A 20,461-nucleotide genomic window follows, 5' to 3' on the forward strand; every position below is an offset into this window, starting at 1 on the left:
AATAAAATATTAAATGGAAATACAAGAAAATAATTAAGCAAGACTTCAAAAACTATAGAAAACTCAAAAAACTTAAAGTATAAACAAATTTAACAACAACTCATCCTGAAAAATATTTTAAAAACTCAAAACATTACCTAACAATTGAATCATGATATAAAAGAAGTATACAAATTTTTGATTTATTTTTTAAATACAAACAAATAAATAAAGAAACCTGAAAAAGAAATCTAATGTCTACAGCGGGATTCGATCCCCATACAGCTTAGATTGGCAGTCATGTGTTATCCTCTAGGCAGTGTTGCCAGATTTTCCAAAGCGAAAGTGGCCAAAAACTTTCTGAAAGTGGCCAGAAAAAAAAGCTAAAAATGGCAAAAAAAAATGGATAAATCAATATAATGTTCGTTTTTAACAGATATATCCATGTATTTGAGAATAATAATCTAAGATTACTTATATTTAAAAAGGAACAAATTTATAAGTTAATAAAAAATAAATTAAAAAGGAACTTGGTTTCATTTCTTATCAAAAATAAATTAAAAAGGAACTTCGTTTAATTTCTTATCAAAAATAAATTTAAAAAAAACTTGGTTTCAATATAAAATAAAAATCAAAAATTAAAATTAAAAATAAATGTTAACAAGGTTTAATTACTTTAATTATACTTATTATTCGATCTAGTTCATCAGCGGCATCAACATCTGAGTATTTCTCTTTTCCAGCAATTTGCGTTAAATACTTATAGGGAAGAGCATAATTTTCGCAGCATTTTTCGTGTCGCGTAGTCCATATCTGTTAAAAATTCTGATGTTTATTATATCAATTTGTGTTTCCATTAAATATATTATATTTTAAACTAACCTTATATACAAAATCGCTTTTAATGTTTTTAGGCTCATGGCGTTGCGTAGTTTGCTCTTCACAATTTTCATCTGTGAGAATATTCGCTGGACTTCCTGGTTCACGGTTTTCGTCGACTGTCTGAGAAACGGCAATCTATTTTTTGGAGTAACTCCGCCCATCGCACCAACATGTTTTTTTAAGCCGGCTTGGTGGAGCACATCATAAATTTTGGCGCTTATTGTTGATTTGCAGTACGCGCAATAGGCTCTTTGTGGATTTGTACAAGCCCTACGACTCCAGTCTTTAAATTCTTCATCCTGCAGCCAGCCATCACGAAAACTTTGCTTATATTGTACTTTAGGTATCTTTAACACAGCACTTAATCATTTTAACAAGCCAAGCACACCGCAAAAAATGTAGAGGGACCAAACGATCTCAAATAGTTCACATATGCGAAGCACTCAGTTCCGATATCTTTGTGAACCACTGTTAATCGGAATTAGCTCAATCAATCCAAAAATGTCGAAAAAATAAAAGTTACAGACAATTTTAAAATTGGATACAAAAAATAAAATGACTTTGTTTTTGGCTAGCAAATACAAAAAATGCAAATATTTTTCCAGAAATAGTCATTTAGTGGCTAACCCGGCAGCACTGTCTCTAGGCAAAATGGCAAGCAGGCCCACGGCCGACTAGATTCCAACTAGAATCAAGCAATCAATGCTAGAGCCCTCCATACGACAGAATTTTTTGTATGACATGTTCCTCCTTTGTATTCATTTTCTTTGCCCTTACTCTACAAGTAACGGGTATTAAAAGAAGAGAAATAGTTATTGTCGATGGCCTCGACTATTAGATACCCGTTACTCAGCTTAAGACAATGAGAGAGGGATGGTGTTATGCTTATAGCAGCACATATCTTCTTCTTCCATAGCGTCACTTGACCTACAGTGCCAACATGCCTATAGCGCCCCTAGCGGCTTGGTGGCGTATTAGTAAAAACAGCTTATTTGCTGCGTGTGGTGTGCAATCTCTATTAAATTGCCATATATTGATTCTTATTTGGTTATAACTTTTTAATGACTGATCCGATTTCAACATGGAAATGGCTCGTTCGACTTGGCTAATGGTGTCCATTTTTCATTAGTATGGATTGCCATTTCATCAAGAAAAGATATACTACTGTTGGCAGCAAGTAAGGTGAATTTGTTTGTTATTCGATTTTTGTAGTGTGGGTCACTATAAATTCCTTCCATCCGGCCAAACATTTAATAAGGAATATTACTTGAGCGTCATGCGTCGTTTGCGTGAAGCAAGTCGTCTAAAGGATCAGAATTACGGGCAACAACAACAATGTTTAGTTTTTGCATAACTCAAATTTCTCTCGTTCTTCGTGACTGTTTCACCATAAATTCGACACATATCGTTCCGCAACCACAGTATTTGACTGATTTGGTTTCGTGTGGCTTCTGGTTATGCCCAAAAGACCAAAAGACCACTCCGGGGTACGCGATTGAGGAGGTAAAAAAGAATCGAAAAAGCGCTGATGGCTATACTGGAAAGTGACTATTTGGCATGTTTCGAGGATTGGAAAAATCGTTGGCATAAGTGTATTTTATCGGGAGGGGATTACTTTACAGCGGGTGAAATTGATTTATATAAAAAAGATTTTTCATTTTACAAACAAATTCACCTTACGAGTCGAAATTATTAAAATGTACTACCGAAATTCGGAGTCAGTGACCTCAACTTTAGTCTCTCACACGTCTTTCTCAAGCGTTGACGAATCTCTGTGACGAATTTTGAGAAAAGATCTTGGCCTACATTTTTTATACAAATTGACGTAAGAACTGAAGCCGCGATTGGTGCAGTAACAGCCGATTTATGCTTGAAAATCGTCAAAAAATGTGTCCGTGGTGGCCATGCAAAAGAAATCGAGTTTTATACATAAAACCTAGTACTCACATCGACGAAAATCGCCAGCTAACCATAGGAGTGAGCGAGAGGCAATTACGCGGCTATAGTTTTTCGTCGGGTTTTTTTTCATCGCGGTACTCAGATGAGGAAATACCTGATTTAGCGAGTGAATTTCGATGAACGCCTTTAGCCGCAACCCAAAGAATAAGAAATGTAATCTTTGGCGGTGTTCGTGCAAAAGCGGTGTGGAAACTAAAAATTAAAAATTGAAGGAAAACACCAAAAACGCCTGCAGAAGGTCAGTGCAGATGAAAAAGGACACCTAATCCAAGGTGTTGGCCATTATTGTGGGACTTCACCGGGAGGAAGCAATACCACAACAGGGCAAATCCTGATGGAGTAGATGCACTGGAGGATCCCAGTGGGATTTCGCTCTCTACATGGACCTACCAGACGTGTCCTCGCAAAGTTCAGTACAAATAGAATTATCTTTTTAGCACAACCCCCAGAACGATCTTCGCCGAGCTCTCCATTGGGGAACCACGCTGGAACCGCGCTGGAAAGATGGCGAAGCATCCGTGGGAAAAAAAGGAAGCAACATACAACTAATTTACATCAATAAAAACATTCGTTGAACATTCCATTTATTTTTATGCCCGTTACTCGTAGAGTAATAGGGTATACTAGATTCGTCGGAAAGTATGTAACAGGCAGAAGGAAGCGTTTCCGACCCCATAAAGTATATATATTCTTGATCAGGATCACTAGCCGAGTCGATCTAGCCATGTCCGTCTGTCTGTCCGGATGAACGCTGAGATCTCGGAAACTATGGGAGCTAGGCTATTGAGATTTGGCGTGCAGATTCCTGAACCGCCCAAAACTGTGGCTCCTACAGTTTTAATGATAAAATAAAAATTTTAACTGAAATGTAATGTTCTCATCAATACCTATCGATTGACCCAAAAAAAGTTTGCCACGCCCACCCTAACGCCCATAAACCGCCCACAAACTTCAAAAAATCGTAAGTATGAACGTGGATATCTCGGAAACTATCAAAGATAGAGAATTGGGATTTCAGATTTAGATTCCGTAGCCTTATACGCAGCGCGAGTTATCTTTTGCATTGCCTTTATAAATTCTCTTTTTGAATGTCCTTCTATTTTCTCAATACAGTGCGCTTAATGACCCTACTACTGACACTACTTCATTCGTTATTTTACCAATTCACTTAGTAGTATTTATTCTTAATAAAACAAATCGAAAAACAGCAAAAAAATTTGAACAAATGAAGTTTTAAACCGAAAACCGTTAATAGTGCTATTTTTGTTGCCGCATAATTTTGCTACTTTTTTTATAAATGTTTCTTAGTGGCAAAATCGTTTGCATTGTGGACGTAACCACCTTTTTTTTAGTTACTACATATGTAACCCTACTTATTACGATTGGAAATATTGCAAAAAAGTGCCATTTTATGTCGCAACTGTATGTGATTTTGAAAGTTCAACGCACTAGACTGCTAGACCACCGATTTTCAAATATAAAATGTGGTTTCAGACGATTTTTTGTTCTAAATAATAGAACAATTTGGCATTTTAGAATAATTAACCCTACAAAATATTTCCCATGTCGTTTTTTCCTATTTTTAGGGAGATTTTTCTTAATTTTAGAAATATTTTTTTTAAGTTAAGAAAAAAATTTTAAAATGCAGTAGTAGTAAAATCAGTTAAAGTATTTCTGTTTAGGTGAAAAAATATCCGAGGCTTTTTAAATACTGTAGGTAAGTTAGATTCCATTCCAATTAAAATGCGTGTAGAAAGTCATCACTCAATTTTATTTCCGCGACGGTCCAAAATTCAGGGCCTTTCATATAATCGGAAAGAAATCCAGCGGAGATGCGTACATTTTAATATCGAACTGTGGTAAGGCGTCGGTCGAAAACTCCAATAAGTGCCAGCAGGTGGAACGCATCTACGACAAGTCATGCTAGCGCGACCCAAAAAGAAAGACGAATAAAATCACCTTGCCAATACTCGCGATAACGATACCAAAATACCATACCATTTTGGTTTTTCTTTATTATAGGTATTTTTGTTTTTGTGCCGTTAGTCTACAATTTCCTGTGGACTGAGATTAAAACAAAAAATAATTTTTCCTAACTTACTTATGTTGACTTTCTTATTTTAATGGTAAATTGCCTCAAATAAAACAAAATTTTTTTTAAATGTATTTTGATTTTTTGTTTCAAAGGTAAAGCGCCTTAAAAACAAAGCAAGTGCCCTAAAATGTAAACAAATTTTAATAAGAAAACAGTGTTTGGACATGTTTGTTGGTTGTCGGCAAACATTTTCTGCGGGGTACTTTTCCTGGAATTTTTTTTAGGATTATTTGACTTAGTGCCTTTTTTTTAATAATTTTAGAGGGTGAAAGTGGGCAAGGCAAGGTTATTATTCGGCCGCTCAACGCTTAAATGTTGGTATACTCTAATTAGAAATCGTAAAAACTGAAAGTAGTCATTAAAGAGAATCAGGGAAAGAAACATAAATATCAAACAACTTGCTTTTTAAGAAAAATATTTGTGGATGCTGCTAGAATCGAACTCACGACCGCTGGGATCGCAGTCAAGAGCACTTCCGCTACACCACAGACACATCGCGCTAGGCGACGCCCAAACAAACCGCCCACAAACTTCAAAAAATCGTAAATATGAACGTGGATATCTCGGAAACTATCAAAGATAGAGAATTGGGATTTCAGATTTAGATTCCGTAGCGCAAGTTTGTTACGCGAATATGCCACGCCCACAATCCGCGAAAACCTGTGACGCCCACAATTTTTATGCTAGATAAAAAATTTTAACTGAAATGTATTGGTCTCGTCAATACCTATCGGTTGGTCCAAAAAAAAAATTTGCCACGCCCACTCTAACGCCCATAACGCTTAAATCTGTATACCGCCGGTAGGTGGCGCATTTTAATCTCGCTTTGCTACTTGCATATCTCTATTTAGTTGAGTAACGGGTATCTGATAGTCGAGGTACTCGACTATAGCGTTCTTCCTTGTTTTTAAATAATTATTTTAAAGTGTTTTAAAATTTTTGTTTGCTTTTGCACACAAAATTGTTTAACAATAAAATTCTAAGAACTTGCAAAAAAAAAAAGAAAAATGTTGACTCTTTGTGGGCTTGAACTCACACCATTTAGATATTTTGAAAGGTCAACCCATTAGACCGCCAGGCCACGGATTTTCAAATTTGAAGGTCAATTTTCTAGTTTCAAGGGCGATTTTGAATGACTTTTTGTTCTACAAAATATTCCCATTTTGCCCTAACTACGAGAAAATATTAAAAGCATATGCTCAAAAAAATTCGCCTTAAAAAATATAACAAAATTGGCTTTTTAGAAAAATTATCGCTTAAATATATATTTTATGGCGATTTTTCCTTAACTTACGCCGATTTTTCTAAATGTTAGGGCGATTTCAATTTTAGGGCGATTTTTCTAGTGTTTCTAAAAATAATTTTATGAGTGTAGTAACATTTTAATAATCATATTACTATTTAGTTAAATAGTTTGTTTATAATAAAAAAACAAGGAAGAACGCTATTGAAATGCGCCACCTGCCGGCGGTAGACAGATTTAAGCGTTATGGGCCTTACAGTGGGCGTGGATCAATCGATAGGTACTGACGGGACCAAAACATTTCAGTTAAAATTTTTTATCTAGCATGAAAACTGTGGGCGTCACAGGTTTGGGCGGATTGTGGGCGTTAGAGTGGGCGTTGCATATTCACGTAACAAACTTGCGCTGCGTACAAGGCTACGGAATCTAAATATGAGATCCTAATTCTCTATCTTTGATAGTTTCCAAGATATCAACGTTAATTTTTACGATTTTTTTAGGTTTGTGGGCGATTTGTGGGCGTGGTTTTTAGGTCAATAGATAGGAATTTATGATGATTTCAGTTAAAATGTTTATTCTTTATACTGCAGAAGCCACAGTTTTGGGCGGTTTGTGGGCGGTAGAGTGGGCGTGGTACATTGCTGAAACAAACTTGCGCTGCGTAAGAAGCTCAGGAATCTGCATGCCAAGTCTCAATAGCCTAGCTCTTATAGTTTCCGAGATCTCAACGGACGGACAGACGGACATGGCTAGATCGACTCGGCTACTGATCCTGATCAAGAATATATATGTATACTTTATGGGGTCGGAAACGCTTTCATCTGCCTGTTACATACTTTCCGACGAATCTAGTATACCCTTTTACTCTACGAGTAACGGTTATAAAAAGTGAGTATTTGCATAAATTTTACAACAACTTACCATATAATTGATGGGAAAAATCCGTAAAAAGTTATTTATTTTTATATATATCTGTGGCAGTTTCGCCGACTTTTGTAAGTAGCGACCGAGCACGCAAATCTACCATAGACAATTGTTTTCCGCCAAAACTTTTTCACTGCGTCGCGTTCGACAACTAGACCTGTTCCCGTACCCGCAATTGCTGCGAGAGTTCTCTCTCTCACTTGACGATGTTTAATTACAAAATACACGGGGACCGTTAGAAGAGGAACACTTTTGTTTTTATTTTCCGTTTCGTTGTTGTTATTGTTATTGCTGGCGCTGCTGAAAAGCTCTAGGCATGCGATCTTGATGTCAAGCACTCGGGGGCAGTCGGTTTTCGTTTTCGTTTTTGGCAGTGCCGAGCCACTCGCTTACAACCTTCGCGCTTTGATATTATAAATTTAATAGATTCAAGTTTAGAATCGTGCTTTTCTTTTGCCTCTCTGAAGCTGAGCGTTGTTTTTGATTTCCGCGAATGTATGTACATATGTATATAAATATGTATGTTTCTAGTCACGAGTGTGGGTACCAATGTGCGAGTGTGTGCGTGTAATTGCTGTTTATTATCTACTGGGCAACTAGCAATAGTTGTTTTTATCTCTGCGTACATTTACACGGCACTTTAAGCAATATTGACCTAGGTTGTTATGTATATACATATGTGTGGTAAAATATGTACCTATAACGTAGGAACGATTTGATATTCAGCTTCACTTAAACCATTTGATGCTTTGCACTTCCTACATGGTTTTACTTTTGTCAACTCTCCAAAAACTTGTTTAATTTCGTTAGATGTTACGTGCACACAACATAAAATAATTGATTTTAAAATATCACTTGCGTTTGAAAATACAAAAATATCATTATTTTTAAGCCTAAGCCGCTCAAAAACTTGTCTTCGTAAGGCAATCAAGATAATTCGGTAGAGCGATTGTGTTCCTTGAAATTTAAGTTTCTAAAACTACTCGAGGTCCAAGTTCCCGGAGAACGTCCATCCGCGTTGTCAGCTCGTCAAATAATACAATACGAGAACTGAAAAATTCGACGAGAACAAAGCTCGCAGAGGCAGAGGGAGCAGCGTCGACTGCGCAGTCGGCGCAGAATGAAAGTTGCTGTATGTGTATGCGTGAACCGGCATTTGACGCAGCTGTTTCAAGCACACACACTACACAAGGAACTCTTTAAAGGTGGTCCGCCTTCGCAGTTTTTGTATTATATTATTCGCAATTGTTGTTGATGCTTCTGCGGCGGCGGCGGCGTTGCCGACGCCGACTGCGACAGCAACGCACGCAGCAGAGTTTTACTTACTCAATATAATGTTTGTTATGATATCTTAGCACACGTAAAAAATGCCGACATTCCGGTGACCGTTGGTTTTGAATTAAATTCTCCATGGGCTCGTAGCTTTCCATTTTTATCGCCTATGCTGCCGCTCGCTGGATGACGTATCCGTCGGAATTCTCTGAACGTCAGATTTGTTTACAAAGAGTGTGGATGTGATGCAGCCAGGAGTTGCCAGTCACTGCAAAGTAAGTCCAACTTGCGCTGCGCACAAAGCTAAGGAATCTAAAAATGAAATCCCAACTCTCTATCTTTGATAGTTCCCGAGATATCAGAATTCATATGGACGATTTCTTGAAGTTTGTTGACGTTTTGTGGGCGTTGGAGTAGGCTTTGCAATCTTTTTTAGGTCAGTCGATAGGTATTGACGAGAACAATACATTACAGTTAAAATTTTTTTCTAGCTCATAAACTTTTTGACGGTTTGTGGTCTTCAGGGTGAAGTTCGCGTAACAAACTTGCACTGCGTACAAAGATAAGGAATCCAAATCATAAATAAGTACTATAAACCTATTATACAAACGGGTAAAAATATGAATTTAAAGAAAAAACAAGGGAGAACGCTATAGTCGAGTACCTCGACTATCAGATACCCGTTACTCAGCTAAATGGAGATATGCAAGCAGCAAAGCGAGATTAAAATGCGCCACCTACCGGCGGTATACAGATTTAAGCGTTATGGGCGTTAGAGTGGGCGTGGCAAATTTTTTTTGGATCAATCGATAGGTATTGACGAGACCAATACATTTCAGTTAAAATTTTTTATCTAGCATAAAAATTGTGGGCGTCACAGGGTTTTGCTGTTTGTGGGCGTTAAAGTGGGCGTGGCAAACTTTTTTTTGGGTCAATCGATAGGTATTGATGAGAACATTACATTTCAGTTAAAATTTTCTATCTAGCATCAAAACTGTAGGAGCCACAGTTTTGGGCGGTTTGTGGGCGTTAGAGTGGGCGTGGCAGTCTACTGAAACAAACTTGCGCTGCGTAGGAAGCTCAGGAATCTGCACGCCAAATCTCAATAGCCTAGCTCCCATAGTTTCCGAGATCTCAGCGTTCATCCGGACAGACGGACAGACGGACAGACGGACATGGCTAGATCGACTCGGCTAGTGATCCTGATCAAGAATATATATACTTTATGGGGTCGGAAACGCTTCCTTTTGCCTGTTACATACTTTCCGACGAATCTAGTATACCCTTTTACTCTACGAGTAACGGGTATAATAATTCAAACTGTTGAATTAAACTACATTAAACTAAAAAAACTACTGAGGTAAACTAATATTTGTATACCCTTGCAGAGAGTATTATGATTTCAGTCAGAAGTTTGCAACGCAGTGAAGGAGACGTTTCCGACTCCATGAAGTATATATATTCTTGATCAGGATCACTAGCCATCTTTCCGTCTGTCCGTATGAACGCTGATATCTCAGAAACTATAGGAGCTAGGCTATTGGGATTTGACATGCAGATTCCTGAGCTTCTTGCGCTGCGGAAGTTTGTTTCAACAATGTGCCACGCCCACTCTAACGCCCACAAAACGCCCAAAACTGTGGCTCCTACAGTTTTTATGCTAGAATAACAATTTTAACTGAAATGTATTGGTCTCATCAATACCTATCGATTGATTCAAATAGTTTGCCACGCCCACTTTAACGCCCACAAACTTCTCGGAAACTATAAAAGATATATATAAAAGATAGGGAGTTGGGATTACAGATTTACATTTCGTAGCCTTGTACGAACTCTAACGCCAAAAATCGCCCAAATCTGTGGCGCCCACAATTTTCATGCTAGATATAAAATTTTAGTTGAAATGTATTAGTCTCGTCTTTACCTATCGATTGATCCACGCCCACAAAGTGCCTAAGCCTGTGGCGCTCATAACGCCTAAGTCTGTCTACCGCCCATATAACCATATATTCAGATCGCGGGTAGGTGGCGCATTTCAATCTCGCTTGCATACCTCCATTTCCCTTTGGTCCCTTCAGCTGAGTGACGGGTATCTCATACTCGAGGTACTCGACTATAGCGTTTTTCCTTGTTATATTTACATTTTGTAACTTATAGATTAATTTCAGTTATTATTTCGGTTTCAAATTGAAACTAAAAGTGTGTTTACATCATAATCCACGTGTTAAGGTAAAGGAGAGGAAAATAAATTGACAAATGGGAGATCCAACAAGAACAAGAACAAGGGAGATTGTCGTGGTTTTTTTCTTTGAGTGCAATTAAACATGTCGTAAAAGCAAATCAGATTTCTCGACTCCTTTCATTTTCAAAACGAGAAACAATGACAGAGTGATGTTTTACTCACAATATTCAGCTGCATAGCGCCAATACAGGACTTGCTTTGATTATTGCAACAGATTTTAGAAAACAACACCTTATTAGGCTTTCAGAAATCAGCTGTTATTAAATCAAGCCGAAAAATTCTTAGCAGGAAGCCTGAGTTCCTGTCCAAGCTAGCTTTCACATTGACGCTCGAGAAAACCTTAGCAGGTACTATATCTGTCCGACAAGTGTTATTCTGCACTCGAGAATATGGACCTTAACATTGTTCCAAGATTTCAATTATATTTTTTCTTGTCCGCCATCCTCAGGCACAATATGTTTCATCACATACGCAAAACATATGTGTTTATACCCTTGCAGAGGGTACAATAATTTCAGTCAAAAGTTGCAACGCTGTCAAAGTTTGCATCGCAGTGAAGGAGGCGTTTCCGACCCATTAAAGTATATATGTATGTTATTGATCAGCATCATTAGACGAGTCGATCTAGCCATGTCTGTCTGTCCGATTCTGCGCAAACTAGTCTCTTAGTTTTAAAGCTATCGAGATGAAACTTTCAACAAAAGTCGTATTTCTATTGCAGATAGTATATAAGTCGGAACGAGCCGTATCGGACCACTAAATCCTATAGCTGGGAGCCTAGTTCCCATAGTTTCCGAGATCTCAGCGTTCATCCGGACAGACGGACAGACGGACAGACGGACATGGCTAGATCGACTCGGCTAGTGATCCTGATCAAGAATATATATACTTTATGGGGTCGGAAACGCTTCCTTTTGCCTGTTACATACTTTCGGACGAATCTAGTATACCCTTTTACTCTACGAGTAACGGGTATAATAATTCAAACTGTTGAATTAAACTACATTAAACTAAAAAAACTACTGAGGTAAACTAATATTTGTATACCCTTGCAGAGAGTATTATGATTTCAGTCAGAAGTTTGCAACGCAGTGAAGGAGACGTTTCCGACTCCATGAAGTATATATATTCTTGATCAGGATCACTAGCCATCTTTCCGTCTGTCCGTATGAACGCTGATATCTCAGAAACTATAGGAGCTAGGCTATTGGGATTTGACATGCAGATTCCTGAGCTTCTTGCGCTGCGGAAGTTTGTTTCAACAATGTGCCACGCCCACTCTAACGCCCACAAAACGCCCAAAACTGTGGCTCCTACAGTTTTTATGCTAGAATAACAATTTTAACTGAAATGTATTGGTCTCATCAATACCTATCGATTGATTCAAATAGTTTGCCACGCCCACTTTAACGCCCACAAACTTCTCGGAAACTATAAAAGATATATATAAAAGATAGGGAGTTGGGATTACAGATTTACATTTCGTAGCCTTGTACGAACTCTAACGCCAAAAATCGCCCAAATCTGTGGCGCCCACAATTTTCATGCTAGATATAAAATTTTAGTTGAAATGTATTAGTCTCGTCTTTACCTATCGATTGATCCACGCCCACAAAGTGCCTAAGCCTGTGGCGCTCATAACGCCTAAGTCTGTCTACCGCCCATATAACCATATATTCAGATCGCGGGTAGGTGGCGCATTTCAATCTCGCTTGCATACCTCCATTTCCCTTTGGTCCCTTCAGCTGAGTGACGGGTATCTCATACTCGAGGTACTCGACTATAGCGTTTTTCCTTGTTATATTTACATTTTGTAACTTATAGATTAATTTCAGTTAATATTTCGGTTTCAAATTGAAACTAAAAGTGTGTTTACATCATAATCCACGTGTTAAGGTAAAGGAGAGGAAAATAAATTGACAAATGGGAGATCCAACAAGAACAAGAACAAGGGAGATTGTCGTGGTTTTTTTCTTTGAGTGCAATTAAACATGTCGTAAAAGCAAATCAGATTTCTCGACTCCTTTCATTTTCAAAACGAGAAACAATGACAGAGTGATGTTTCACTCACAATATTCAGCTGCATAGCGCCAATACAGGACTTGCTTTGATTATTGCAACAGATTTTAGAAAACAACACCTTATTAGGCTTTCAGAAATCAGCTGTTATTAAATCAAGCCGAAAAATTCTTAGCAGGAAGCCTGAGTTCCTGTCCAAGCTAGCTTTCACATTGACGCTCGAGAAAACCTTAGCAGGTACTATATCTGTCCGACAAGTGTTATTCTGCACTCGAGAATATGGACCTTAACATTGTTCCAAGATTTCAATTATATTTTTTCTTGTCCGCCATCCTCAGGCACAATATGTTTCATCACATACGCAAAACATATGTGTTTATACCCTTGCAGAGGGTACAATAATTTCAGTCAAAAGTTGCAACGCTGTCAAAGTTTGCATCGCAGTGAAGGAGGCGTTTCCGACCCATTAAAGTATATATGTATGTTATTGATCAGCATCATTAGACGAGTCGATCTAGCCATGTCTGTCTGTCCGATTCTGCGCAAACTAGTCTCTTAGTTTTGAAGCTATCGAGATGAAACTTTCAACAGATAGTATATAAGTCGGAACGAGCCGTATCGGACCACTAAATCCTATAGCTCCCAAAGGAATGAACAAGCAAATTTTTTTTTACATTTTTAAAAATTTTAGCTTTGCTGTTTTTTTTACATTTTAACTTCCACTCTTGGGAATATCATTCTTTTGATATTTCAGAATTCGATTAAAATTTAAATTCGTTTTTGGTAACCATACACGGTAGTAAATTGAAATGGAACATTATTTTTAAATGGTTATAATTAATTTAGTTTTCTAAAACTCGGAAAGCTCTGTACATACAATGCTCAAACTGGCACTACATGCAAGGATATAGAAACTTCGGCGTGCCGAAGTTAGCTTTCTTTCTTGTTATGTATGTACATATGTTGTACATCAGCGGAGTCGGCAGCTTCCCTTGAACGGGCGTGGGGAACAGCTCTGCTCGGCCTCTGCCGTCACATAGTGTGGAACAGTGATCGGCGAATACTTATCAATAAGCTGAGCCGTAAACATTTCTTGCAAAAATGAAAGACAAAATGTCACTGTATTTCGTTCGTGCCGCTGATCTACATATATGTATATGTACATTGTACACTGTAGGTACAATACATTTTGGTGTATTGGCCTGGGAGTATTGACCTGCGATATCTCTTGTAACGAGGATAACAGTCCAAAACAAGGAAGAACGCTATAGTCGAGTACCTCGACTATCAGATACCCGTTACTAAGCTAAATAGAGACATGCAAGTAGCAAAGCGAGACTAAAATGCGCCACCTGCCTGCGGTATACAGATTTAAGCGTTATGGGTGTTAGAGTGGGCGTGGCAAATTTTTTCTTGGACCAATCGATAAGTATTGACGAGACCAATACATTTCAGTTAAAATTTTTTATCTAACATGAAAATTGTGGTCGTCACAGGTTTTCGCGGTTTGTGGGCGTTAAAGTGGGCGTGGCTAATTTTTTTTTAGGTCAATCGATAGGTATTGATGAGAACAATACATTTCAGTTAAAATTTGTTATCTAGCATGAAAATTGTGGGCGTCACAGGTTTTCGCGGCTTGTGGGCGTTAGAGTGGGCGTGGCACTCTGCTGAAACAAACTTGCGCTGCGTAAGAAGCTCAGGAATCTGCACGCCAAATCTCAATAGCCTAGCTCCCATAGTTTCCGAGATCTCAGCGTTCATCCGGACGGACAGACAGACGGACAGACGTACATGGGAAGATCGACTCGGCTAGTTATCCTGATCAAGAATATATATACTTCATGGGGTCGGAAACGCTTCCTTCTGCCTGTTACATACTTTCCGACGAATCTAGTATACCCTTTTACTCTACGAGTAACGGGTATAAAAATAGCTAAAATAATGGTGTGTAAATAAACAACGAAGACGCAGAATTAAAATAATCCAGAGAAAGAGCACAATACTTTAGACGGCGAGGAAAGCGGCTCTGCACGCATTTCCTGCGCTGCTCACGGATTTGGAAAGGGGTTCAGACGGTGCAATAAATTCGAACTTCATCCCTTTTCGACAACGACCAGCATAACAAAAACCACAAGCCCTACCCCAGAAGGTCTGGCAACTTGCAAAAAGAGCAAGAGCGTAGCGGGCAGTCTGCAGCGGCAGATTCCGAAGAAAAGTTCGTGTGGCGGCCGTGCAATGGCTTTTGACGTCATCGAGGACGTGCAACGGTTTTGCCCATAATGCACATGCACGGAATGGGGGTTGGAGTTGATGGGGGCGAATCGTGCACGACTTTGTCGGGTCGTGGGTATCCGCCTGCCACTTCCCTTTTGGCTGCTGCCCCTTCTCTACCAGAGAAGATGATGAGCACAGTGGGCGTGGCCAGGCATTGAGTGGAATTTGGATTCCGATTTGCTGAAAAGAGTATAAATCATTTTTATAGTTGGGTCGTTGCCGCATGTTCACCAACAAAACTGTTTGTGAATTCGAAAGGCATAGTGTACTTACTTACTCAGAAGAGTGTATGTACATACATATGTGAAACAAGAAAGAAAGCTAACTTCGGCATGCCGAAGTTTCTATACCCTTGCAGGTCGTTCCCGTGGGAGCATTCTATGCACAGAGGGCTATCCTATTTTTAGAAAACTAAAAACTAATTACAACAATTTGAAGAGAATGTTCCATTTTAATGTACTACTGTGTATGTTGGCCGAAAACGAAATATAACGGTCTATGTATTAATTTGACATTAAAGCTCTGATCGTTCCTATTTGATTAAGTCGTCCGATTTGATTCAAATTTTCTTCGAAACTCTGAAATATTAAAAAATAACATTCCCCGGATTAGAAGTTAATATGTAAAAAAACAACATGCTTTCAAAAATTAATTTTTTGATCATTTCTATGGGAGCTATACGATATAGTTGTCCGATCTGGCTCCTTCCGACATTTATACTACATGCAACAAAAATAAGACTCACGACCTTCATACACTCAGAATAAAATTCACCCTAATGTTAAGAAAATCGCCCGTGAAAAATTTGGATGTTTTTCTTGAGATGTTCTTGAAATAATGGTAACTCTGCACTTAATTGTAGAAAGCAAACACCTACTTTAAATATTTTTATACTTTTTGATGGCGGTCTAGCTGTTAGATGCGGTCACTAAACTGTTGTACAAAAGTAGCTGGTTCGAGTTCACGCCACGACAAGTGAGCCTTTACTTATTTATATCCTGGCTTAGGTTATTTAGTTTTGATTCTCATTAGTTTTATTATATCCGATACTAGTAGAGTATACTATATTCGTCGGAAAGTATGTAACACGTAGAATTAGCGTTTCCGACCCCATAAAGTATATATATTCTTGATCAGGATCACTAGCCGAGGCGATCTAGCCAAGTCCGTCTATCCGTCTGTCTGTCTGTCCGTATGAACGCTGAGATTTAGGAAAATGTTGGGACTTGGAATGTAGATTCTTGGTGTTCCTAAGCAGTTTGTTTCAGCAGGGTGTCACGCCCACTCTAACGCCCACAATCGCCCATAGCAAAAAAACCGTCTAGCGCCCATGTTTCCATTTATTTTAAATTTAAACGAGATTTTGTTCTTCTTAACAATACCCATCTACATGCCATCTTCAATTCGGACTATTAAATAAACCAAATAACAATACTTAATTTGTAAACTAAGTAGAGTTTTCGAAAGTAGGCGCGTAATTCTATCGGTCCTTACAAATCTGTACTTTATCATTTACCTGTTTGGTCTTACACTGAATCGTATTTGTCGCGGATTCACTATAATTGTCCTCCACTTCAGGCTGCTCTTCGTACTGCTCCAAAAAGAAACGTTTTCTGGCGCGTGGCAGGATCTTTACAGTTTGGCTATTCAATTACGAATGCCTGCTGCCACTGCTAGCGTCCCTTCCGCTCTTGTGTCGTTCTCTTTTCTACTCTCCCCCACACTTTAAAAAACGCACCCATGAGAGCTTTCCGTTATGAACTGAAGGTCAAAAAAAAAAGTTTCACTTGTGAATTACCTTGTGAATCCCGTGGGACATGTCCTCTTTCACAAGTGAACAAGTTCAAATGAAAATTTTTCGAAGTCCCACGGGATTTCACTTGTTCCTTATACTCATTTTTCGTATGGCCTGTCACGTGCCGATGACACGTCCCAAGTGAAATCACTTGTGAAAATTAGAATTTTTCAATGATTTTTTACTTATGAAAAAGAATTTAAAATACATACATTTTTATTTACTTTTCAATTTATTTTAATTAAATAGTGTTATTTAGGTTTTCTGTTAAAGCACAATTATTGTTAGTAAGCCTAGTTTTATGTTACGTTAATTTTCTTTTTACATTGGTCATCGCCTTCCTTAATCCTTTGTCCGGGTCCTCCAAATCCTTGGCCAACGCTCCGGAAAAAATGTTTAGGCATACATATGTTTAAAAAATGCGTTTTATTTGTTTATTTACATATGTATTTACCTTTTAGAGCTGTGTTTCACCCTTTGCAGGATTTTTATTGGCGCAAAACCCATTGAATACCTTCAAAATTTACGTACTTTAAACTAAGATCAATGCACAACATCTTAAACTTAATGTAACACCTACCTGACTTTATTATTTTCACTTTAAAAAACGAAAAAAGTAAATCTGCTGCGCACAACTTAAATGGCTTGCTTCCTTTTCAATAACTCAAACAGAATGAACCAAGTCTTCCTCTCACCCCTTTACTTGATTTCTTTTGTTTTCTTCGCCGTTGGCGCGTGCCCCTGCACCTATACCCTTTCTAAAGCGAAAAATATCCGACTGTATAATTTTTATTTCTTAAGTAAAATATACAATACGAAATTTCTAAAAACGGTAATATTAAAATGTTTTAAATATTTAAATCAATTTTAACGTACTCAGTTTCTATAACTTAACTAAAAAATTATACTGTAATATTAATGTATAATACGTAAGCATAATATTAAAAGTAAATTCGATTTACTTAATTTTACTATAATCAAATAATTTACTTTTATAAAACAATATTAGTTGTTTTTTTCGCTATACAATAATGCTCCTAAAAGATTAGGGCATGTCGCTGCGCAACGAAAATTTTTCGCCGAAGCATTAGTCGCTAGCCGAACATAACGAAGAGACGCAAACGAAATAACGGATCGGCCGAAATTTGTCTCTGAGAGCGCCGAGTGCAGGCAGATTATAAGACAAAGAGAGGGAACCTCCGAATATCTGCCTCTCTTTGTTGCACGATCGTTTTCGTAGGCAGTCTTCTACGCTGCGCCGACTTCTCTGCTGACGTCAACAGCGGCACAGCGTTTTAGGCACAAAAAAAAGACAAAAAGCTTTTTGCCTTGAGCCATGTCACCGCGTCCCTACTGCAGAACTGAAGGGTCGTTTTTGACGCGGCCACCAGCATCCTTCAATTTCGCTTACACCACCTCAATCTAGAGAGTATTTTATGTTTATCACCCAAAAATTCGATATATCGAGTATTTTTGATATGTTATATTTAAGTTAATTCTTTTGGCTTTTAAACTAAGCGAGTTCTTAAGAAATTGCGATTCCCATCTTTAAAATACTTTGCAAAAAATTTAATCCGTTTTGTAATTTATTCATTTACTTTTTTGCCTTTTCGGAGACATTTAGATATTTGACAAATAATTCTACGCAGGGATGTTCATAACCTAGCCGTTTTTCACAAGAATTTCGGTATTACCCTGTTTAAGCTATTTGTCTTTTTGAAATCACAAAAGAAAAGAATTTAGGTATGAAAAGCATTTTGGTCATTTTGAACGTCATTTCCGATCAGTGTGCCCTATTACGAAATATCAAAAATATTTTTTGATAATTTGATATTCGTTATATCAGAGGATAGAAATATCACGATATAGATATTATTTTTATTCAAAAAATGTCGATATATTGTTGTTTTGTTGTATTTTTCACATCCCTTCAACTTTGTGAATGGTCCTGCTGGCTGTCCTATCGCACTTTCCAGACCTATGAACAGAAGAAGGAAAAAAAGACTGCACCCGCCAGTGGTACACTCATTCCAGACTTAGACGCTTACACTGCCCCACTGCCCAAATTTTTGTTATGTGCTTATTTTTTAATAACACTTAATGTAAATCTTACCATGGGCGAAAGTCAATTGAGTTTCACAAATCACACACAAATAAAACTAATGGTAAGTTTAAAAAAAACAACAACTTTCTACTCGAATTAAAAATATATTTTTCATGTTTTTTTAATTCCAGTTCACAAATGTATTTGGCTTTAAATAATGATCACATTAATCACATTTAAAAAATTAAAAACAATGAAATCGCAAAAGTGAAAAAAAACAAAAAACCACTAAAGTGTACATCAAATCTAACAAACTCTTCAAAATATAAGAAAAAAAATATTAAATGGAAATATAAGAAAATAATTAAGCAAGCTTTCAAAAACTATAGAAAACTCAAAAAACTTAAAGTATAAACAAATTTAACAACAACTCATCCTGAAAAATATTTAAAAAACTCAAAACATTACCTAACAATTGAATCATGATATAAAAGAACTATACAAATTTTTTATTTATTTTTTAAATACAAACAAATAAATAAAGAAACCTGAAAAAGAAATCTAATGTCTACAGCGGGATTCGATCCCCATACAGCTTAGATTGGTAGTCATGTGTTATCCTCTAGGCAGTGTTGCCAGGTTTTCCAAAGCGAAAGTGGCCAAAAATTTTCTGAGAGTGCCAGAAAAAAAGCTTAAAATGTCAAAAAAATATGGCTAAATCAATATAATGTTCGTTTTTAACAGATATATCCATGTATTTAAGATTAATAATCTAAGATTACTTATAAATTAAAAAGGAACTTGGTTTCATTTCTTATCAAAAATAAATTAAAAAGGAACTTCGTTTCATTTCTTATCAAAAATAAATTTAAAAAAACTTGGTTTCAATATAAAATAAAAATCAAAAATTAAAATTAAAAACAAAAATTAACAAGGTTTAATTACTTTAATTATACTTATTATTCGATCTAGTTCATCAGCGGCATCAACATCTGAGTATTTCTCTTTTCCAGCAATTTGCGTTAAATACTTATAGGGAAGAGCATAATTGTCGCAGCATTTTTCGTGTCGCGTAGTCCATATCTGTTAAAAATTCTGATGTTTATTATATCAATTTGTGTTTCCATTAAATATACTATATTTTAAACTAACCTTATATACAAAATCGCTTTTAATGTTTTTAGGCTCATGGCGTTGCGTAGTTTGCTCTTCACAATTTTCATCTGTGAGAATATTCGCTGGACTTCCTGGTTCACGGTTTTCGTCGACTGTCTGAGAAACGGCAATCTATTTTTTGGAGTAACTGCGCCCATCGCACCAACATGTTTTTTTAAGCCGGCTTGGTGGCGCACATCATAAATTTTGGCGCTTATTGTTGATTTGCAGTACGCGCAATAGGGTCTTTGTGGATTTGTACAAGCCCTACGACTCCAGTCTTCAAATTCTTCATTCTGCAGCCTGGCATCACGAAAACTTAGCTTATATTGTACTTTAGGTATCTTTAATACAGCACTTTATCACTTTAACAAGCCAAGCACACCGCAAAAAATGTAGAGGGACCAAACGATCTCAAATAGTTCATATACGCGAAGCACTCAGTTCCGATATCTTTGTGAACCACTGTTAATCGGAATTAGCTCAATCAATCTAAAAATGTCGAAAAAATAAAAGTTACAGACAATTTTAAAAATGGATACAAAAAATAAAATGACTTTATTTTTGGCTAGCAAATA

The 20,461-nt window shown here is 37.3% G+C and overlaps 1 long non-coding RNA gene across 11 annotated transcripts; it reads right to left on the reverse strand.

Moving 5' to 3' along the window:
- Positions 1 to 157: 157 nt before the first annotated feature.
- Positions 158 to 20,024, reverse strand: LOC139354809 (uncharacterized). 11 transcript variants are annotated; one of them, XR_011605662.1, is made up of 7 exons: positions 19,881 to 20,024; positions 17,265 to 19,823; positions 16,406 to 17,198; positions 7,080 to 8,904; positions 862 to 1,329; positions 655 to 792; positions 158 to 362 (listed from the first exon to the last, which is right to left on the reverse strand). It is a non-coding gene; the product is annotated as an uncharacterized lncRNA (long non-coding RNA). The 11 variants fall into 11 exon arrangements; XR_011605659.1 differs by having other exon boundaries at positions 655 to 804; XR_011605660.1 differs by having other exon boundaries at positions 655 to 804; positions 862 to 1,346.
- Between the last annotated feature and the right edge of the window lie 437 nt (positions 20,025 to 20,461).

Source organism: Drosophila suzukii, unplaced genomic scaffold (assembly GCF_043229965.1).
Source record: "Drosophila suzukii unplaced genomic scaffold, CBGP_Dsuzu_IsoJpt1.0 scf_24, whole genome shotgun sequence".
Lineage (NCBI taxonomy): Eukaryota > Metazoa > Arthropoda > Insecta > Diptera > Drosophilidae > Drosophila > Drosophila suzukii.